The 24,534-nt window shown below is 36.0% G+C and overlaps 1 protein-coding gene across 27 annotated transcripts in view; it reads left to right on the forward strand.

Moving 5' to 3' along the window:
• The first annotated feature begins 245 nt into the window (after positions 1-245).
• Positions 246-24,534, forward strand: part of LOC129769323 (glutamate-gated chloride channel) — a 445,802-nt gene continuing 421,513 nt past the window's right edge. For 26 of the 27 annotated variants that reach the window (XM_055771497.1, XM_055771499.1, XM_055771512.1 and 23 more), the window contains exons 1-2: positions 246-1,157; positions 6,525-6,939. The gene's annotated coding sequence lies outside the window, so the exon portion shown is untranslated. The remainder of the gene's footprint in view (positions 1,158-6,524; positions 6,940-24,534) is intronic. The other variant, XM_055771498.1, reaches the window with a different exon arrangement.

The following is a 24,534-nucleotide window of genomic DNA, read 5'->3' on the forward strand; positions in this document are numbered from 1 at the left end:
TAAAATCATATGCGGCATAATCCTAAACACTACCACTGTTATCCATTACGTGCCGTTTGACGACAGAGAGGATGTGAATGTGTCAAAATGTGAAAAGCGAGAGATTTTCCGATTGGCGCGCATGGCTTTCAGGTGTTTCGTTCGAGAGATTGGGGCGCCTCGCAGCGGTCGGTTGGTGTGAACTCGTTCGGCGCATTTTCGAAAATCGGACCGAACTCTACCCCCAAATCAGTTCGCTGCGGATTTTCATGGGTAAAACATTTCACTTCACTATTGGTCCGTGCGTCGTCCGTGCGTCTTCCGTGCGGTTGTTCGTTTTTCCTTGGCATTTTCCTGTGCTAGATTTTATTTTCCTCGAGAAGAAGTGGCTGATCACAGGAAGTGTTGGGAGCCGCTGAGTGGATACGTGTCTGAATCTCTGAGTATAGAAAAAAAACTGTTCTAAGCTGCGACGGGTCAAATATTGTCTCGATGGACGTGTGTGGAAAATTAAATGGTATTACGACACTTGAAGGGGTTCAACGAAATCGAGAACGTGTGTGTGTGTAGAAGAGTGGTGCTATAATTTGCCGAGAATCCTGCTTCCTTCCGGAATTGAAAATCTAGAAGCCACTGTGTCTGGTAACGTGGAGTGTGAAAAAAAGTGATTTGAAACCACAATTCTAGCGAGAAGCATCGAAAGCAAGGAAGAAAGTTTCTCACCTTTTTTGGGTTTTATCTTTTATAGCTATTTGTGGTGGTGAAAAAAACGACGACCCGCTGTGAATTCAGGATTCTTGTCGCTCCGTAGGGTTCACAAGTGAAACAAAGGAAAAGGCACAAACTGCAGTTTCTTATCGTTCGCAATTGCAGTTGAAAACAGAACAAGGATCGGAGAAAAATACATTATATTATGTGGTGAACAAAAAAAAAAACCGGAATCGTACATGTAACAAAGTTTATATTCGACTTATGTGTTATAGTGGAAAAAATCAAGGGTAAAAGAAACAAAGATATATCTTTTGTGAGATACATGGATATTGTGCATTGTTTTTTGTGTCGTCGACATTTTTTACTGCATCGGAGGACTTCTCATGTGGCATGCGATAGGATAAAGATAAAAAACTTTCGACAAGAGCAACGATACGGTTGAAGAATTTTTCTTCGATATCACAAGCGTATGTATCTCTCATTTTCTTTTTAAAATTGTTGGAGAACTTTTTTACAAGGTGCGAAACGATTTCGGTGTTGCCAGAAATGCGGATTTTTGGAGTAATAAAAACCGAAGGAATTCGATCAATTAGAAACAAAAATCATTCCGTTAAAACGTGTGTTACTTGTTCTATTGAATGTGAATATTTCTTACTCCTAAATGAGGGAACCTCATCACCAATTTTACTGCAATGGGAACTTTCTGGAATCAGCTTCTGAACACATCGTGATGTTGCGTAACGACAAAAGGAAGAATGCTGATGACAAATTCATTTTGCGGCTACGTGGATACAGTGGCGTTCGTGGCTTCGCCACTTAACGTGAAATGGTGTCTTGGACGAAAATTTACTGTTTGATTTTTTGATGAAATTTACTGAAAAGATTCGTCGTATTTCTTCAGTCAGTGAGGGTGCGAATCGAATTGAAGTTATTCTCTTTAGATTACAAAATACAGCGACCCTCGATTTGTTTAATGTATTCGTTAATTTGTGGTTATGATCTTACATAATCTGTGTAACTTGTGTTACATGAGCGAACGTATGTATTGGGGTATGGACTAAGTTTTTGCTGGTTTTTCGGAAATATTTATGCTTTACTTTAGAATTAGTTTTGCATTTCAATTCTATGTTCGAAAAACGGCTTTTTTTATTTATTTTAGATTCTTGAACCATTTTTAAGCATCTTAACCAATCCCTGCTCTTTCCGACGGGCACAGTCGCCGTAAGTCTCAACTAGAGTTCTTTGCATTTTCATTTTATGAGTTAAGTTGTGAAGTAGAATTTCTCGCTGATCCTTTTTTTTTGACATTTATTGTCCACATGATTCATATATTTAATCTTGTTTGTTTTCGACGTAATCGCATATACAGAATGTTGAGCTTGCCCTCAAGACTTTAACATGCATTTAAAAAGTAGCAGCCAACTCAAATCACATACACAATGTTCTCCCGTGATGTCAGCTGTTATGTGAAACATATTTAAAGTTACAACCATAAAGAAAAATAAAAATAAAAGTCGCATATTTGACGTAGGATTCCGTTAGGCTATCTGTTGATTTTGGATATGTTTGAAGAATTACATCGTAAAACTCTTTGATAATGATTTGGTTGTTTGTTAGCTCCACCAGTGTTTACCGAGTGATGATGACAGAAGGATGGTAAACAGTCGTTGGATGGTGCGTATCAAAAAAAAAGATACCGAAGTGGAACGAGATCTGATGAAAACTGCCCTCTGTGATCCTAGACGAGATGGCTCTTGTGTTATGTATGGATGAAATAAATAAAAAAAAAACTCACCAATGTAATATAAGATAATTACCAATACAGAACACAATTATCAATTTTTCTTTAATATAGAGAAAACTTATTTGAATTGGAAAAGATAATTTTTTTTTATATTTTCTACTTTCTGAGTGTTTATCCAATGCGAATTTTAATTGGACAACAACACCTAATACTATATGTACAGCATATGGGAAATCATTTTTTCGAATATTCCTTCACTTTTCCAATTTTTCTGCCGTATCAACTTTCCTTGGGTGAAAATGAACACAACAAGCTTCAACCTAACAACCCGTTCTCGAGCGGGAACAAACCATGGTTTTTAATTATGAAAATTGATATAGATCGTTTCATATATCAAGTCATTTTCAACACAACTGCTACCATATACAATTTTATACTCACACTTGTGCTAAGTTTTTCACAATGAACGATTGAAATTGAAATATGAAATTTCACGAAGCAAACAACATTCAAGTTCCAAATTAAAATTTTATTTGCTAGGATTTATCGTATCACTCACCTTACTTGCAATATAAAAATGCCCCCGACATGCATATATTTGCAATGTCGATTTCCCCAGGCACCTTGATTTAAAATCTCTTTTAAAGAACACATTTCGGTGGGAAAAAAGCTCCCCCTACTTTCATGTATTTGCAATGGCGATTTCCCCCAGGCAGCTTGGTGTTGATGTCTCTGTTAGGGAATACATTTCGGTAGGAACAAAAGCTCCCCCTACTTTCATGTATTTGCAATGCCGATTTCCCCCAGGCAGCTTGGTTTTGATGTCTCTGTTAGGGACCCGCCGCATTTGTCGTCAATTTTAACCAATCAGAAGAAGTATTTCCGTTAGGATAGGGGTTGAGATTTTTCAATTGTTCGATAGTTAGTTTCATGACAAATATTATTTTCTTCAATAGAAAAAATTGTTATGGAGTGCCGAAAACGATTGACGCAAAAATCTCATCAATCCATCATGAAATGACTGAGAAATAAGCGTTAGAAATTGGACAATTTTCACGATATGTTCGATTTTCGATTTCCAATTTGTACCCCAATATGTTCCCGAAAGCCGTAATCCTACGTCAACATAATTTCACAGTTTTCAGATAGTTTCAATAATTTCAGAAATCCGGACAAGAATATCTTGTTCTAAGTTTTACTCCATGTTTTTTTTTCAATCCTGTGCTTACCCATCAGACTCAACCACTCATGAGCCGGGGTAACTTCTTTTACTTCTCTCCCGAAGGAAGACGTAACCAAAAAATAGTTGAGATTTTTTTTTCTTTATGGTTATAGTGACTTTCAACACATTTCGGCTGGTTCGTCACTTTTACATCCATTTTTGGAAGAATGTCGGGAGTGAGAATTGAACTCGTGATCTCTGCGTGAGAGGTATGGATGTTACCACTACGCCAGATCGCCTCCACAATAGTTGAGATTTGAAAAATCTCAATCTTGACTCTTGAGTCAAATTATCGTACAACTCGTGGAAAATACTCAGTCTCCTCAGCAGAATGCATGCGCATTCATCCATAAAAATCCTCTCAAATGTGGTACGGTATCCATCATTTGATGGGAAGATGATCGTAAGCAACTAAGCGTTTTCATGGAGACGCATGATGATTTCTCAGCGTTTCCATTCTCAACATAATGAATAAACACATGATGGTGGACAAATGCGACCCATTGAATTGGAAAGACCAGAAAATATATAAAATATCATTTTTTGGCGAATCAGGTATTTATGGTATTGGATAGGTTTTTTACACTTTTTTCTACTAGTTAGGGTGGTTCATGCGTGCAATAAAACTATTGATACTAAACAAGAATTATCGTTCTTGGACAGTACAAATAGGATGCTACTAAAGCTACCCCCATTGGATCTCAGGAATATTATGACCTATCGAAAACGGAAGATTTTAATTCTTATTTAGGAATGCAATCAAAACAAACTATGGTTATCGTCCGACGTATTTCCATTTGGCAACAGCTCTGAATACATTTGATCAATTTTGAACGCAAACGAAAATATGAAAATATGAGATGTTATTAGCGCTCCTTCCGATACCGAATGAAGAATTTCACGCCAACTCGACTGGCCATTGGCGACACCATCTCAGATTACACTGATACGTTGCGGATGTAAAAACATTGGTCATTTAAGCAACTTTGCATACTAGACATCGTCAAAAAAGACTTAGATTACTACTTGGAAAGCGTTAATTTTTTTCTAAATTTTTTACAAAAAGTCACAGGAAGGTTGTGTCCGAGAAACGACCGCATAGTTGACGTAGGATTCCGTTAGGCTATCTATTTGTGTATGTTTAAAGAATTATTTTTTTATATAATTTTTATTTTCTGAGTGTTTATTCAACCCAATGCGAATTTTAATTGCATTAACAACACCTAATACTATATGTAAAGCAATCACTTTTTCTAATATTTCTTAACTTTTCCAATTGTTCTCGCCGTATAAACTTTCCTTGGATGAAAATGAACACAACAAAACAGGCAGCTTAAACCAAACGACCCGTTCTCGAGCGGGAACACACCTTGGTGTGCTTATTTATGAAAATTGAAATAAATCGTTTCATATATCATATAGTTTCATGTAGCTCGGATGGGAGGTTCTTTTGCATCCGCCGTATAGTCCGGACCTTGCACCAAGTGACTACCACCTGTTTTTGTCCATGGCGAACGAGCTAGGTAGTCAGAAGTTAGCCACAAAAGTGCCTGTGAAAATTGGCTATCCGAGTTTTTTGCCAATAAGGAAGCGAGCTTCTATAACAGGGGTATTATGAAGTTGGCATCTCGTTGGGAACAAGTCATCGAACAAAACGGCGCATATTTGACTTAAAACAGATGATTGTAACTAATTTTATGAACAAATGAAAATTAAAAAAAAATACCGCAGGACTTTTTCGACAGCCTAATATTTGAGTCCGATCTGTACTGTATTCTATTAGTTAAAGCATTTCTTTTGATACCAATATTGAGGGGATTGCAAAAAATACATAGTCGACCATTTTGTGGCGGCGTCCTTTCCGAATTTATGTTGTTCATAGTGTAGTGCATTCTTCAAATCAAGCCATTCAGCAAATGTGGCGGCCAAATTGTATTTTTCAGGTTCATGGAATACGCAGTTTTATAATGACAGTAGAATTAAATGTAGGGTAAAATTTCAGATCATTCATTGACCAGGAATGAGGTCAATTTTCTATTAATGTGGGGCAACCCAAGAAACATTCAAACATACATAGAAAGAGGTCAAGCGGAATGAAACCATTCAAAAAGTAATTAGTTGTTTGGGGACTGCGGCCATCTTGAAATTGGATTTTTCATTATCTGCTATGTTCTAGTAGTCGAGAACTTTCTTTTGATACATTTTTCATAAATAACTGTGTTCTACTAGTCAAGCCTTTTCATTTGATACCCATATTGATGGGGTTGTGAAAAAAATATATATGGCGCCATTTTGTGGTGGTGGCCATTTTGAATTTGAATGTCATAAATAACTGTGTTCTACTAGTCAATCCCTTTCATTTGATACCCATATTGATGTAGTTCTGAGAATCCGCCATTTTGTAGTGGCCGCCATCTTGGATTTGCATTTTTCATAAATAACTGTGTTTTACCTTACTTTTACCCTTTCTTTTGATATCCATATTAGCTATTCAATATAGATTTTTTATACAAATTATTCAAAATTTCCGAAAATCAAAAATAAAATACTCCGGATAATCGAATCCCGGATAATCGAGTCCGACCTGTACTTGCTTAAATTGTTACACATTACGGGTGAACCTGTTAATTGGATACACGTGTCAAAACAAACATCACACAATAACCAGTATTGAATGAAACACAAAATTTCGCATCCGAATCTGGCAACACCAAGACGGCTGAACCTTAATTCGTGTAGTGGTTTTTACGAAGAGCTGAATGCAACCGCGAATCTCCCGGTTGCGAAAAAAAAAACTCTCCGACCGATGAGCCGCTAGAAAGTGTCACCGGTCTGAATTATTGTTTATTTATATTTACCTCATTATAGCACATCCCCATCAAGGCTGATTTGAAAACGTGAACGAGAAACGCTGTTAGTAGGAACAAAGATGTGCGTTTAGAAATCGTACGACGAGGAAGAGAGCATATTTATGTGGTGAGAAGCAAAAAATAAACGATATTTGCGTTACGTTTCATGTGTTGATCCGTGAAGTGAATGCAGAATAGGTTTGATATTTTCCGTGCGAGTGAAAATTCACAGTGAACGAGGACAAAGGAAGAAAAAACGTGGAAGGGTGCATGTGGTGAATACAAGCGATTTTAAGTGATTTGCCGAACGCAACTTTTAATTTGCTGCCAAGAGACGATCAGAGGAAGGGACTTTTCCGGTGAGCACGAGTCGGAGGACCGATATTGAGAGCGACCAGCCAGCAATACAATTGGATTAGTTCCAGGTGATAAATGTAAGTCCGATAATATTTACCACCACAGTAAATAATCCCTTCAGATTACACGGGTTGGGTCACGGTTAGGCCATTTGTATACAAGGTAGGTATCTGGGTTGAATTTATAATGCTAACCACTGGCTTCATGAGAAGGAGAGGACTTATATCATTAGCTTAAAACCAACCGCATTGTGTTGTATTTTGGAATGATGTTTGGAATTCAATTAAATTGTGATGAATAAGTATAGCGATTATTTAATTCCTACACAACATCAGACGGACAAACGGCAGTGTACCAAGGATAGGATGACGCAAAAAATGGGTTAGGTTGGCAAATTTGATATTTATATGCCAAGCAACAATAGGGATGTGGTTGGTATGGAAATTCAAATCGACTGTGCTAAGGTTGGATGTAGACAGCATGTGCTTCGCTTCACGGTATGAATGAAATTCAAATCTAAAAACGTACTGTGTGTTGGTAAGTCAATAGAGTATAGAGAGATAACATTGCACTTGAAACATCGTGTGACTAATCATGACAGCTAAATTACATTATTTTCATTGCGACCTCATCTACCACAGGAATTTCATGCGTCTTCTTGGCATTGAAATGGGGGTATTATATTTCTAGCAAATTGTAGGATTCCTTTCACATGTGTCCTAGCCTCCAGGCAGTTGTAGTTTTATTATTATTTCATTTCTGAGTCGTGTTTCCAGCCAGGCTGACGACTCCGAAAATAATGTTTCAACGTTTGTTTATGCTTTGATGGAGAATAAAAGGAAAACATGTTATTTTGTGAGATTTCTGTGTAAATATATACTTAATCTCGGAAAGTAAATGTACATTGCAAGGACAGATAGAGGAATGGTGCTACACATTTGAAGATGAGTGGCTCTGAATAGTTGTTGATGCTTGGCTGTAATAAGCGCTTTCTTCATCCTTTTGTAACACGTGTAGATCGATGTATATATGTAAGAATACGAAAACTTACAACTAATAAATTCACAATTGTTCATTGAAATATTATTTTTCAATGGGGTCCATACATCTTTGTTCTTCATGTTTTTGTCCACTCACGCCGTACCTTAATGTTTGTTTGTGTCCTGTCGAATTGCTTTGTTCAGAAAAATTGGTGGGTTTGAGTTGAGGGTAATAAAAAAGTAGATACAAACTAAATAGTTGACACTGTAGATGTGTCGTGCATTTTTGATTGTATCGGTATTACATTATATAAATATGGAAAACTATAAGTTGCCTTCAGATCAAATTAAATCGATGAACATCAATAAACATATTTGAAATGCTAGGAAAAATTATCTATGAAATCTATGAATCTATGAAAATCTCATATATGATATAACATATGATCGACCTCGTTAAAACGGATAATTTATTGTGAAGAAAAAATGTAAAAAAAAACAAATGAGCATTTGCGTCATAAAATTAAAAATCAGCTATTTTGACCAACTGGTCTTTTTTACATTTTTTGTTCACAATAGATTATCCGTTTTAAACAGATCAAATAATTGCCTTTTTCGTTTGAACCCTTCGATCATACAATTGAGAATATACACAGAATATTACAGAGTCTAGTTCCCAATGTGTTTCCGTTGATTCTAGCAGAAAAATCATACGAGTATCGAATGTAGTTACGATGCGACCGAACGGGTTGAAACCTTTTACTTTTATAATGTCCTGGTTTGTTCTGGATTATTGAAAAAATGCATTTCGGAATGAATCAGAGCTCTCTTACATATTATCTTTATTCGATCCAAAAAATTGTTAACGATTTCTATATCCAGTCAACAGCAATTCCAACGAAAATATACTTCGATTACTACCAAATCATCTATATTCATTTGTTAATGACAAACTTCGTACTCCATTTTATTTAGATTGAACTCTGAATTTGAAAAAAATAATAATCGGGTGATCAGAAAACCCATTTTTGGTCGATTTTGCCGATTATTCTATACATCTATTTTACAGGTTCTAGCTTTCGAGCCACTGGAATGATTGATAAGCAAATGAAAGACAGTAAATCATTCCTAAATTTTTGATTATTTCGTTTTGAAGCAGATATTTGATGTGTAGTTCAATTTTTCTCCTAGAAAGTTAATTTATATATCTTTGGTACACAAGAATCGGTCCAGCAATCCATATCCAAAAATGGTTATACAGGTCGGACTCGATTTTCCGGAGTATTGATTTTGTTTTCACTCCGGATAATCGATTCCTCCGGATAATCGAATCATAAAAAAAACATTTTTTTCTCTCGGTAAACGTAATATAATTATGATTTACACTTATTTATTAAACGGTTATATCTAGGTTGACCCGTTTGTATGTTTGTGACTTTGTAACTTTGTATGAAGCGCTGTACCACGTTAATAGAAATTTAACCCCCTTCCTGTTGATCGATTGATCTGAAATTTGGAACACATCTTTATCTCTGGTATCATTATAAAACTGCGTATTCCATGATCTTGAAAACCCAACCAAGATGGCGGCCGCTACAAAATGGCGGATTACATATTTTCTCAGAACCTATTCAATGTGAGTATCAAATAAAAGGGCTTGACTAATAGAACACAGTTATTTATGAAAAATGAAAATCCAAGATAGCGGCCGCTACAAAAATGGCGGATTACATATTTTCTCAGAACCTCCTCAATATGTATATCAAATGGAAGGGATTGACTAGTAGAACACAGTTATTTATGAAAAATGCAAATCCAAAATGGCTGCCACCACAAAATGGCACCATATATATTTTTTTCAAAACCTCATCAATATGTATATCAAAAGAAAGTTCTCGACTAGTAGAACATAGCAGATCATAGCACTAATTACTTTTTAAATGGTTTTTGATTCAGCTTGACATCTTTGTATGTATGTTTGAATGTTTGTTGGGTTGTCCCACATTAACAGAAAATAAACGTTGGATTTCCATTATCCACAGTTAGTTGTTTCATCACATACCCCACGATTTTATTTTAGGTTCATCATTGCCCTAGATTAATGAAGGAACGGATGTGATAACTACTAACTGCTACTTGTCTAATAATTTTCTAGTTTTTAGTCCATCAACCGTTTAACTTATAAAGTTTTGTTTACTTATTTTATTTTCTAGTTATCAGTAAATTATCTGTATCAGTATACTTCTCTACATTAAAACAATTTTATTTTTATTTTTATATCTTACCTAACTTTTTTCGGAAAATTTTGATGATATACTGTATTCTATTAGTCAAATCATTTCATCTGTATTCTATTAGTCAAGCCCTTTAATTTGATACACTTATTGGCTATTCAATATAGAATTATTATACAAATTATCCAAAATTTCCGAAAATCAAAAATAAAATACTCCGGATAATGGAGTCTCAAATTCCGGACAATCGAATCCCGGATACTCGAATCTCCGGATAATCAAGTCCGTCCTGTATTTGGAAAAATCGTCAAAGATCCGATATTTCAAACTATCCTGATTCAGAAAGTAGGAAAAATAAAAAATAGAGGTCTACAATTTTTCGATAATGAATAATAAATGAATTTTTATATATAAAAATGGAGTGATGTCTGTCTGTCTGTTTCTTATGGACTCGGAAACTACTGCACCGATCAACATGAAACTTGGTATGTAGAGGTTTTTGGGGCCGGGGAAGGTTTTCGTGATAGTTTGAAAACCCTCCCCCCTCTCTAAGGGGGGGGGGGTGTCAGCCATATGAATGAAACACAAATTTCTGAATTTCTCGAGAATTAATCAAGCAAATGAAACGACATTTTCCGTGTGGAGGTTTTAGGGTGCAATAAATGATTCTATGGTGGTTTTATACCCCTCCCGCCACTCTTAGTTATATCTTAAGTGCAATACTCCAACCCAAAACATGAAATTTCAATTCCACAATCTTTAACCAGTTAACTGTGGCGTCTCCATTGAAAGGATCTTCCATGAGGTTATGTACCAGTGAATACAATCTAGTTTTAGGAGAAAACTGAGAACGTTATTTGAATAAGCAATAGTTACATCATAAATTCTTTGGAACGAATTTGATTTTTAGGCACCAACCTTTAAGATGGGCGAATTTAAAAAATATATATATTTAAAATATTTTCTTCAAGGACAAGCCCCTCCGGTGATACCCCCTGTTAGCATGCCTAAAAAATCGAGTGCAGCGGACAAGCAAAATCCTGGTTTCCGTGGGAATAATTCACCTTCGAATGGCCCAGCATTCGAGGGGACATCAAAAACCCCAACTGTCCCTGTTTTTCCGTCCAGTTCAACTTCCCAATCGGGATTTATAAAGTTGTCTGACCTTTTGGACCAAATCTTCAAGTGTTTTAATGTTTCCGACTCCATCAGAACCATTGTCATTTCAATGCTTCCAGTATTAAAGACAATTTTGCAACAATTGATGCAAACATGGCCCCTCCTTGCAATGATTATCTCTCTTGATGTCTAATTTAAATAGAGAGGTCGGAGATATCACTGTTTTACAGTGGAATTGTCGTAGTCTTATCCCTAAATTGGATACATTCAAATTTTTAATTCATAAGTTCAATTGTGATGTTTTTGCTCTGTCCGAAACTTGGCTTTCTTCGCGAGATGATCTCTCTTTCCACGATTTTAATATCATACGCTTGGACCGTGATGACAGATACGGAGGGGTGCTATTGGGTATCAATAAGTGCCACTCATTTTTTCGAATTGACCTTCCACCTATTGGAGGGATCGAAGCTGTTGCTTGTCATGCAAACATCAAAGGCAAAGACCTCTGTATTGTCAGCTTGTATTGGCCTCCGAGAGCTGCGGTTAGCCGCAATCAACTTGTTGACATGTGCTCACTCCTTCCTGAGCCACGATTGATCTTGGGAGACTTCAACTCTCACGGAACTGCCTGGGGGGAACAGTACGACGACAATCGTTCATTGTTGATATATGACCTTTGCAACAGCTTCAATATGATCGTTTTGAACACTGGGGAAACAACACGTGTACCTAAACCTCCTGCTAACCCAAGTGCTCTTGACCTCTCGCTTTGCTCGAATTCACTATCGTTAGATTGCAAGTGGAATGTAATCCAGGACCCCAACGGCAGTGACCACTTGCCAATCAAAATTTCCATCACCATTGGTTCGAATTCTTCTGAATCTATAAACATGGCATATGACCTCACAAGACACATTGACTGGAAAAAATATGCGGACGCAATTGCTCTAGCCATCAATTCCAGAGATGGTTTGCCTCCATTGGAGGAGTATAACTTCCTTTCTCGTTTGATATATGACAGCGCGGTTCGCGCTCAAACGAAACCCATCCCAGGCTCCACTTTTCGTTGAAGGCCTCCCAATCCATGGTGGGATAGCATATGTTCCAAGCTTTATGTAGAAAAATCGAATGCATTTAAAGCTTTTCGGAAACGTGGAACCCCTGAAAATTTTCAGACGTATTTGGACCTTGGAAATCAATTTAAAAACTTGATCAAAGGGAAAAAACGTGCTTATTGGCGAAATTTCGTGGGAGGTTTGTCACGAGAAACGTCAATGAAAAAATTATGGAAAGTGGCTCGAAACATGAGAAATCGCTCTTCAACGAATGAAAGCGAAGAATATTCATGGATTTCGATGGATTTTTAATTTTGCACGGAAGGTTTGTCCTGATTCCGCTCCTGTGCAAAAAATTGTTCGAGATATACCACAAGATAGGTGCGATCTTGATTCCGAGTTTTCGATGGTAGAATTCTCTCTTGCTCTCCTTTCTTGTAACAATTCGGCTCCAGAAACGGATAGAATTAAGTTCAACTTGTTAAAAAACCTCCTGATGTGGCGAAACATCGCTTATTGAATTTATTCAATCGGTTTCTGGAGCATAATATTGTTCCAGATGATTGGAGACAAGTGCGAATTATAGCTATTCAAAAACCCGGAAAACCCGCGTCCGACTTCAATTCGTACCGCCCAATAGCAATGCTGTCTTGTATACGGAAATTGTTGGAGAAAATGATCTTGTTTCGCCTTGATCGTTGGGTTGAAACGAATGGCTTACTCTCAGATACACAATATGGGTTCCGCAGGGACAAGGGGACGAATGATTGTCTTGCGTTGCTTTCTTCAGAAATTCAAATGGCTTACGCCGAAAAAAAACAAATGGCTTCAGTATTCTTGGACATAAAGGGGGCCTTTGATTCTGTTTCAATAGAGGTTTTGTCAGACAAATTACACTCTCGGGGTCTGCCGCCTCTGTTGAATAATATGTTATATAACTTGCTTTGTGAGAAACAGTTGAATTTTTCTCACGGGGATTCGACAGTAAATCGGGTCTCCTACATGGGCCTCCCCCTGGGCTCATGTTTAAGCCCCCTTTTGTACAACTTCTATGTAAGCGACATCGACAATTGTCTTACACAAAATTGCAGCCTAAGACAACTTGCAGATGACGGAGTGGTGTCTGTCGTAGGATCAAACGAATCCGACCTGCAAGGACCCTTACAAGATACTTTGAACAACTTTTCAACCTGGGCCATTGGGCTAGGGATCGAATTCTCCACGGAGAAAACAGAGATGGTGGTTTTTTTCTAGGAAGCATAGCCCAGCAAAACCAAAGCTTCAACTTTTGGGTAAACCGATCACTCATGCTATGTCATTCAAGTATCTTGGGGTCTGGTTCGACTCCAAATGTACTTGGGGGGCCCATATTAGGTATCTGAGTAAAAAATGTCAACAAAGAATAAACTTTCTCCGTACAATTACCGGCACCTGGTGGGGAGCCCATCCAGAAGATCTTATAATGTTGTATCGAACAACTATTCTCTCAGTGATGGAGTATGGCAGTTTCTGTTTTCAATCAGCTGCCAAAACACATCTCATTAAACTCGAGCGAATTCAGTATCTTTGTCTCCGTATTGCGTTGGGATGTATGCCCTCAACGCATACCATGAGTCTCGAGGTTTTGGCAGGCGTAATCCCACTAAAAGATCGCTTCAATTTATTATCTCTTCGGTTCCTCATCCGGTGTAAGGTTATGACCCATTGGTGATCGGAACTTTTGAGCAGCTTAGCTCTGTCGAAGCAATCCGTTCAGTGAGGCCGGAAAAGCACTCGCCGTACTTCCTTGAGAGAATACGAGAAAATTTGAGTGCTTTAACCAGACGCTGTTATGTCATTACGAGAGGGCTGACTCATTGGCAAAGGTAGGTGCAATTGAAGGCGATATTTATCAGCATCAAATCGCTTTCAATAAATTTTATTCTTTAGTCCGTAAAAATACCATCGCTAACTGGCAACGTAGGTGGAACGAAGATGAATTGGGCCGGTGGTTTCACTCGATTATCCCTAAGGTTAGCCTCAAACCATGGTTCAAAAGTCTGGACTTAAGCCGGGACTTTATTCGCACCTTCTCTCGACTCATGTCCAATCACTGTTCGTTAGACGCGCTACTCTTTCGTTTTAATCTTGCCGATGGCAATATCTGTGCTTGTGGCCAAGGTTACCACGACATCGAACACGTTGTTTGGTCGTGCGAGGAGTATCTTGTTGCCAGATCGAATTTAGAAAACTCTCTTCGGGCTAGAGGAAGGCAGCCAATGTGCCGGTGAGAGATGTGTTGGCTCGGTTAGACCTTGATTACATGTCCCAAATATATGTCTTCCTAAAAGCTATCGATCTTCGTGTGTGATTGTCCTTATATCCTTATATTCTCCTTTTCCTTTTCCTTCGCGAGAAATCAAATCCCTTCTTACTAACAATAGAATAAGGTGAAATGTAAATACATGTTAGATATAAGATAGGCTTAAGAATTGAGTATGATGAATGTGAGTGCGAATGTGAGTGTGAACATTGTCAACATATCCTTATATCCCATCCTTTTCCTGAAACAAAATGTCACCCTTCTAAACTCGAGCAAGCCGCGAGTAATCGGTTCTCTACTTCATTAACATTAGAATTAATAAAAAATGTTTATATATACTTGTAACTATACAGATAGGAGTTTGGCTCCTTTAAACTTATGTAACTGAGCCTGTAAAAATAAACGATTTAATAAAAAAAATATATATTTTAGGTTTTCAATATTTTTATGTTTCTTTAGATATCACTGCACTTGATTAACCAAACTTCAATGTCTACATACCATTGAATGGATAATTAAATACTTGTCTGAAGAGCCGTGGTTAGGTTTCATTTTGTAATTTATGAGAAACAAGGATTTAAAACAGGTATTTTGAAGCGTTGTCGCGTCACAAAAATATAGATTTTTTTTAGTTTATCAGATGAACTTAAGTTTAAACATTTTCACACGTGGGTTTCTCTGAGCAAACAATGAGGGTCAAAAACCCATAAAATTTGGTTAAGGTCGGTCCACAAATAGAGGAATATCAACTGTCTCAAGAAGTTGTTGTCAAGTTATGCAAAGTATACGATCCATTCCAGCGTGACGTAAGATCGCTCAATCTTACTCCCTACAAAAAATCACACCATCACCACTTCTCTTCTTCCGTTCTTTTGATCACTTTGTCAAGAATACTGCGTCAACAGCACTGAACAAACTAATGGAACGCGTGGTTATTCATTAAATATTACAGTGCTGATATGTGCTGCTCCACTTTTTTTTTCGCTCGAATGTAATCGTTTGTCTAATTTTTATTTTAGAAAATAATAATCATTTCTGTATGAAACACCATCACTTCATACATTTACTGTGAAAGTTGGTTGGCGTTTTAATATTTTATTGCACATCGGAAATGAGGCACTATATAAAACCTTCTAGAGAGAAGGGGTTGTTCTTTAGTCAATCAAACGTGTTAAAACAGAATAAAACAATATTGGATGAAATATGAACTTAATAGCTGTAGAGCATATACCGCTTTGTCTCAAGTTCCGAACACTTAAGTTTTGTTGGCCATTAAATAGCGTCGCATTATTCAAAATGGTACTTTTTCGCGAAATTAATGTGTTTTTTTTGGATACAATAGAACCTTTTCTTTCATTTGTCTACCATAAAATTGACATATTCATGGTGAAAAACTAAAAATATGTTTGATTTCATTTGTCTCAAATTTCGAACAGAAAAAATGCTATGTTTTAATAGAAATCGTAACTTTTGAGCTACTAGACCGATTCAGATGATCGATATATCAAATTAAAGCCAATTAGCTATTCTTCTTTGAAAAATAGTATACTTCAAAAAATTTGGATTTTAAGTTTCGAAACTTGATTCAAATTCTGAATTGCTATCACAAACATATTATCGCTGTTTTTTCACAGTCACTTTTTTGCAAACACTTAGTATTATAAATTATATGCAGTATCGATACTTGTAAATGATGTTAAAATGAAGCCTCTACTGCCCATGTTTGCATTGGACACGTTGGCATTTTTGTTGCTTTTTGGCTTACAAGCATAACCATGCAATTTCCCAATGAAATTATCTGTCCAGTTGAAGGATATTATCGGCAAAAAGAGAGCCTAAGAGATTTTGTGGATTAAAACATTTTTTTCTTTTGGTAAAAGCTTGCGTCTATTTATGCGGACAATCAATCGTTTCAATGAGCATTTGTTCGTACCGTTTTGTTTCATATTCCGAACAGTCTGAAATTCCGAACACTTCATTTTTGAATGTAAATTTACTACATTTTAATGTTATTAATAATTGAATAATGAAAGTCCTGATATTCGTTGAGGTATAAGCTACATTTTAACATCATTTACAGGCATTGATATAGCCTATAATTTAAAATATTAAACATTTGTGACAGTCAAAACCAAAGATAAAATTCTTGCGTTAGCAAATTGCATAAAACAAGCATCGTTAATTTTTTAGTTTTTGTAGTTCTTTAAATTTTTTTGTTTGCTTTTTTCATGTTAAGTGCTAGAAAAGGTGAGAATCTACAATAAATGGATGAAAAAAATGATATTTTATGCAGAAATATTCATTAAAATTAGTATTGAAGTAGTGTTCAGAATTTACATCAAGTTTCTTTGCATGATTCAAATTCCGAACACTTCATTTTAAATGTAAATTTACTGAACTTTAATGTTATGAATAGTTTAATAATGATAGTCTTCAAATTCTCTGGGTTTTAGGCTACATTTTCACATCATTTGCAGGTATCGATACAGCCCATAATTTTTAACATGTGGCTGTGGCATTTGCAAAAAAGTGGCTGTCAAAAATAAAATGTTTGCGTTAGCAAATTCCGTAAAAGACAAGAATTGTTAATTCTCTCAGTTTTTCCAACTATTTTGTTTGCTGTTTTCATATTACGTACTAGAAAAGGTAAGGAACTTGACAAATGGACGAAAAAAAATATTTTGTGCAGAAATATTCATTTAAATTAGTATTGAACGAGTGTTCGGAATTTGAATCATACATAGAAACTTGATTCAAATTTCGAACACTTCATTTTAAATGTAAATTTACTAAACTTTAATGTTATAAATTATTGCATAATGAAAACCCTAACATTCTTTGGTTTATAGGATCCATTTTAAAATTAATTTACAGGTATCGGTACTGCCTATAATCTATAATACTAAACATTTACAAAGAAAAGTGACTATCGAAAACCAGTGATAATATGTTTGCATTAGCATTAGCATTTGCAATTCCCTAGAAAACAAGCATCGTGAATTTTCAAATGTTTGTAGTTAAAACTATTTTGTTGCTGTTTATAAGTTCGTTCGGTAAGAATCTCGTTACAATTCTGCTATAAATTGTTAAAAAAAATCTTTTATGCAGAAATCTGTATTAAAATTAGCGTTAAAGTACACTCAAACTAGCGTTGGTAGAAAACATGCAATCTTTGGCAGAAATGATGCCATTTAGTGTGCTGTTGAGTCAAATGCGCAAATAATGAGCTATTTTGAAAGCTTAAATTGGTTTGTATGTATGCGTGCAGACATCTATTTCTGTTTTCTTTCCTCATTTCATTTGGGATTGTGCCAAAAGAAAGTCCATACGACGTCATTGGGGATCGAACCTAGGCCGGCTGGAATGCAAAGCTAATTTACACGACCACGCTATCCACATGGCTAATGATGCTTAAGAAGTTGTTCAGCAAATTCGTGATAATATTGCACCTGATTATAAAATGAAGTTGGGAAGCGTTTTCTAAGAGTAAAAAAGGAGCGCATGAAGGAGAACAATATCTATCTCGGTCTGGGCCGTGTATGTGGCAAAGCATGCGGAAAGCTTATTTGTCTTTTGTTTCGCTCGCTCGTATTAATCTTATATTGCTGTACCATGTATATTTGACAAATGCTTACCAGTGTTTGTGAGTCATGACATTTTCTGTTATGTTATGTCTCATTTGATGTCATAAATTAGGATGACAAAACATGAGCTAAAAATCTATTTTGGGTGTAGTGTTCGTAATTTGTATCAAGTTTCGACGCATGAATGGAATTCACACTATTTTACGGCAAATACAGCGATAGTTCACAAATTGGGGTACAAGGACAATCCAATTCTGGAGCAACAATATAAAAAGACCATTTGTTAACAAATGGTTGCGTGCTCTTTCCTTGCAAAACGCAGGTCGCAGGTGAAATTGGTTTTCAACTAAAACCACAATTCAGATCATCGATATATCAAATTAAACCAGTTAGTTTGTCTTTTTTGAGAAAATACTACATCTACAAATTTGAAAAATTTGAATTTTATTTTCATAACATGTCCAATAATCAGAAATGTGTAATCGATGGTCTGAAAATCATGTTTCCCTTTTTTTTTTTTTTCCAAAAATGACGTTTTTAAAAATATAACTTTTGAACTACCTAACATATTTGGATAATCGACATATTAAATTGATGTCAATGAGCTAGTATTCTTTGCAAAAATATTTAATTTGCAAAAAATGGAATCCTATTCGCATAGATCTAGTCGCATAGGAATATTGAACGAAGACTAAATTATGTTAACTTTGAAAAATACTGACTCAAAAACGATAAAAAAACACACCTCTGATTTTTGGATATGTTATGTAAAAATACTAAGCTTTCAAGAAAAAATATAAAAATGTATAGCGCCCTTGGTCCCGAACCATGTAAACTAGAAAAAATGAACTCAATCGATAATTAAGAAAACAAAATCCAATTTTTCCTCAAAAGATTAGCTTATTCGCTTTAGTTTGATTTATCATCTGAATCGGTCCAATAGTTCAAAAGTTATGAATTTTTTAAACAAATGTATTTTGGCTGTTCGGAATTTGAGATAAAAGTGTTCGGCAGTCTTCAGAAAACAAACGCAGCGCTGCGCTTGAGTTTAATTTTCATCAGCGCGCGCTCAAACAAAACTCGTATAGATTAAAATTTTAAGATTATTTGTATTATATTAGCAATTAAAGAATTAAATATAAAATAAGTTAAAAAAAAGATGTGTTTTATTAAACTTGGGTAAAGTTTTCAAAACAGATGTTCGCAAAACAAATTAAACGGCTGAATTTGCAGTATAATTCTATATGACAGCAGTACCTATATCGTAAAGCTAAATGTCGAGATAAGTGTAAATTACTGTACTTTCAATCTAGAAGCAATTTAAGAATTGGTGAAAATCAATAAGCTCAGAACAACTGCCAAATTCACATACTCATCATATCCTGGCAAACAAATTATGAAAAAATCAATTTGTGTTTTATTATTATTTTGGATATTGTTTTAGAAAGCATTGAACTGTATTTCCTAAACTCTTTTTTGGAAGGTTTAATGGCCCTGAAAAGCGCCTTGTTTTATGGAATGGTTCAAATTTAGAAAACTTAGTACTCGTGGTTTTGAAAAAAACCATTTCGAACGCCCTCGATGCCGCCTTGTTCTGGATTTGCCACCAAAGCAGTGTGTATAAAGAACAAACTTTTTTCTTCTGCTACCTGATGCCGTTTTGCGATTGCGTTTGCCATTCGCCACTCGCTGCAACTGCCTGTTGTCTTGATGTCCACCGAACCGAATGTGTTCTGTTCCGAATGCGGGTTTTCTTATCGTCGCGAGCAGCTTTACCAGCTAACCCGATCACTTCGGCGGCCGAAACTATATAACGCCGGCTAGATGGACTGGTGCACTGGTACTAACGCGCTCGGCCTAGCTACCCTTGCGGGGAACTCCAGATCAACACGGTTCGAGCCGGATTTTGCCTTTCCCTTCACTTTTCCTCCTTTACCATGTCCAGACATGGCTGCTTGGGTTGGTTTGTTGATGTGTTGTGATGCGAACCGATGTGGTGTACGGTTTGAATGAGAATGATCGTTACGGCAGCGAAGCGGGGATTTTTAAGCTGACTGGCTGGCTCGAGAATTACGCATGTGTGAGACTGCGACCAATGTTTCGTTCATTTTTTTCTTTTTCCTTTCCAATCGTGGTTCATTCTATTTCGCTGCTGCTCTGGTTGCCCGTTTTGGTCGGTTCGATTTGAGGAGCACAAAATGGACCAATCAAAAATGGGCACATAGTGCATTTTGACAATGCTTGATATTTCACAATTATTCAATTATTTATCTCAAGAAAAATGAAATGTTATTCGTTATGATAGATGCGTAGATATATTTCCTATCAATTGATGCAAAAACCTTTGCGATCTATTGAGAAATGCTCGAGTTATAAGCGTTCCAAATCTTGCATTTTTTCCTACTTTTTCAGTGCCTAGATTTCCATTTCACCCCCTATATCTTCCGGTTAGACGTAGTCCTACGTCAAAACAGCAATAAATAATTTCGAAGTACTTCGTTGCACTTCTGACTGTTCATTCGTGTTGATGGCAAGCTACCTAAACCAGGCCTTTTTGTGAAAATTCTTCCCAATCCATAAAAATCTCATCTCCAAAGTTGCGGGTCCAAAAATTGATGTGAAATGTCATGGTTTCACTATTTCAGGAGAACTTCTCTGATGAAAAGAAATCCACCTTTAATAGAATTTCATGTAAGTTTTCAACTCGTAATTTTGCACGCGGCAGATTGATGGTTTGAGGAAAATATTTTCATAACGGCCTGGTTTAGATAGCTTTTCTTCAACACCAATGTACAGTCAGAAGTGCAATGAAGTACTTCAGAATCATTTACTCCGTTTTATGCATCAAAAACACCGGGATAATTGAGTAATTTTATATCAATTCATAACATCCGGAACATCTAGACATGGTTTATTGAATAGAGGCTTCAGATTCTGGACTGTTAAGCTTGTTTACCAGATCAAAACCATGTCAAGAACTTATGAGGAGTGATCGTAGGAATATTAGATGCAGCTTACAAGCAATATAAGAGATTTGAAGAGCTAAAATGAGTAGTATCCTCTACGAAAAACGAGATATACACTACAACATGGCGCAGCTTGTTCGTAACCACCCCGAATTATTTGAACCCGGATTATTTGAACTGACTGAGAACTATAACTGACCTACGAATTAGAAACTTATTGTAATTCATGTGAAATTGACGTTAATTTTGTAATGGAGTGAAAATTTTTCCATCTGGTTCTATAGTTATGAAACACTGGAATTTTAGTTTTTGAATTATTTCGTACCTGAAAACAATAAAGTTCAAATGACCAGTTCTTTAAATGAAGATAGTTATTATATCCTACACTATATACTTCAATGCAACCGACTTCGTACATATCTCTGGAAACATGTGAAACGCAGTCTATTCATCTATCAAGACATACTAAGCGATAAGATACTATCATGAAAGGCATGTTTGGATTCTTCAAACAATGTTTTTTTTTCTCTATTATAGTGACTTTCAACACATTTCGGCTGGTTCGTCACTTTTACTTCCATTTTTGGAAGAATGTCGGGAGTGAAAATTGAACTCGTGATCTCTGCGTGAGAGGTATGGACGTTACCACTACGCCAGATCGCCTTCTCATTCAAAGAATGTGATTCAAATGTAGATTTAGCTTATTCCACATAATACTGGTAATTGTAGATTTTCGAACGATGTATGAAAGCTGTATGGAACTACGTCTGTTATGCGTACCAGCAGTGATTTTTCGAAAACGTTTTTTCAAAATTGCTCGAATATTTTCGAACAAAAACTGTTTGTTCGCATGTTGAGCATACGTATTACATTGTGTAGAATGCGAAACAGCTAAAAGTCGATTTTGTTCATTTTGTCATTTACGTCTCCTATACAAACATAGGCAGTGTACCACAATGAATGCCAGGGTTTCTATTATTCAATTATTTATAACCTTAAAGTTCAGTAAATTTACATTTTAAAATGAAGTGTTAGGAATTTGAGACAAAACGGTATTTGCAATGATAACGCCATGTTTCTAAGCAACAAATAATGATCGAGAAAACGTGTCACGACGTTGACGAATTTATGACATGTACAATTGGGCTTAAACAACCGTATTAAGTGGCACTTAATTTGAACAAGGCGTAGAAAGTTACTCGAGGCAGTGAGATTCCAAGTGGATGAAAAATGATTCGCTCACATCGTACCCTTATTTCGTGACTGTGTGTTTCCACCACCACCGCATAAATAGTTAATCCGGCAAGCCCAAACCGTCGCACTATTGTCTTTGCTCGATGTGAGAATGAAAGCATTACACGTGTAGAGTATTACCCGGGGATAATGTTGTTTGTTAAAATCAATCGTGGGACACGTGTACGAACTTAACCGCTACTGAATACGTGCGTATCCAGAAATCTTTTGTAATGCAAATTACATTGATGTACCGCATTCGTTCACCCGGAAAGGTGGAGCATCCTCGTTGGAATTTATTCCACGATCCTATTTCCATAACAATAAAACAGCATTGATGATAAGGGTATCAGAATCGCAAAACCGGGTGTGTTAGAATGTTTTTTTTTTGTTGTGAACGCAAGATACATAATAATATAGCTGTAGTAGAGAAAATAATCAATCTATCCAAACCCACGAGTTTTATTAAACGGTTCAAAGATTCTTTGGATTTTTCCAGCTTGAATGTTGTTGCTGTGTGATTCACAATCAAATTGAATATTATAGTAAATAAATTTGTTTGGATTTGTATCCTTGCTAGTATTTCTCTCAAAATTTGGTGACTCTAATGTTAGGGGCTGTCCACATACCACGTGGACAACTTTAGGGGGGGTAGGGGGTATCAGAATGTCCACGCTTGTCCACGGAGAGGGGGGAGGGGGTATAGACTATGTCCACGTGGACACGAAGAAAAAATATTTTTTCAAATATAATCACCGATACACTCGAAATTAAATAAAAATCGTTCCGTATTCAAGAATTTCAAAACTCCGCCCAACCTGAGTATTCCATAATTATCAATAAACTGATTGAGATGAGAGTCAGATATTTACTGAGAGTGCTCCATATATATTTACTAAATCATTGGACTTCTTCACTAAAATCCATATTCTGAAAATAACTCACGTAAACTGTGAACAACCGGGCTATTTCCTATGATCCTATGACTTTTATAGTTACGGGCTATACATAGACGTTCATAACCTTACTTTTCTTGAAAAGTAATAATTTTTCATAGTATTGGATATATTTACATTGGAATTTTTCAATTTGTAGGATATATTTACATTTACGAAAGATGATTTATGCACCACTAGTTGACATAATTTCCTATGATCCTCTTATCTCTCCACGCTAATGATCTTTTGTTTACACCGAGTACCGTTATCTATTATCCATAGAAAACTGCGTTTTATTGCATGATCAAATTCACTAGACATATTCGTACAAAAGTAGTGTAAAGTATTGCATGCGGTTGGATAAAGTATTTAGTATGATTCCTCGCTATGGTTGCTGAAAACAGACATACGACCGCAAAAGGTTAATGAATTGCAGAATGGTCGATAAGGATTTGAAAAATAATAAAATATTTTGATACGCTTTCAATACCCTAATTTTCCGAACTATGGCGGAAAAGGTTTCGTATTGCGCTACAGACTAAAGGTGAATCGGAAATTCAGAGTGATGATGAATCGGCATTTGCTGTGATCGATCATATTCCGGAGAGGGCAAAGATTTGCACTCAAAAAAAAAAAAAAATAAAGGACCAGAATGCACATCGAAAATGTTGAGTGGGTTTTGGAACGCTGTAACTGTCATAAAACGATGCTTTTGTCAAAGCAATAACTGGGTCTTGTATAGAACATTTCAAAACTGTCCATCGATTTGCTGTGCGATTGTTATGTCATTAAATGTTTATAATCCAAAATGAAAAAATAATTTTTCTTTAGATCGAGAATATCTCTGTGAAAAAAATTCTACTGGAATTCCATTTGAATCGAATGAAAGGTTAACCAGGTTAATTGGATTATTACTGGATTTTCAGATGGAATAAGTACACTTCTGAAATAAAGCTGTGAACTTAAATTAACATTATTGTATCTATGTATTCTATGTGATATCAACAAATTTTTTAGAAAAAAACCTGAACTAAAATTGTATTTGAAAATAATTTTAAATCCATTTTATTTTATTCGATTGTCGTTTGAAATCACAATTAGTAAAGCTCCAGATCAATCTTCGAAGTTGTGTAGTTTATATTCAGATGCGGATTGTTCCTCACCTGGTCAACTGTACATTATTAGTTTCCGTGTTGGGAAACTAAATAGCCTGCACATCTTCGCTGATAATGGAAAAACAAAAAAAAATGTTTACTCACAA

This window comes from Toxorhynchites rutilus, chromosome 2 (genome assembly GCF_029784135.1).
Source record: "Toxorhynchites rutilus septentrionalis strain SRP chromosome 2, ASM2978413v1, whole genome shotgun sequence".
NCBI classification, from domain to species: Eukaryota; Metazoa; Arthropoda; class Insecta; order Diptera; family Culicidae; genus Toxorhynchites; species Toxorhynchites rutilus.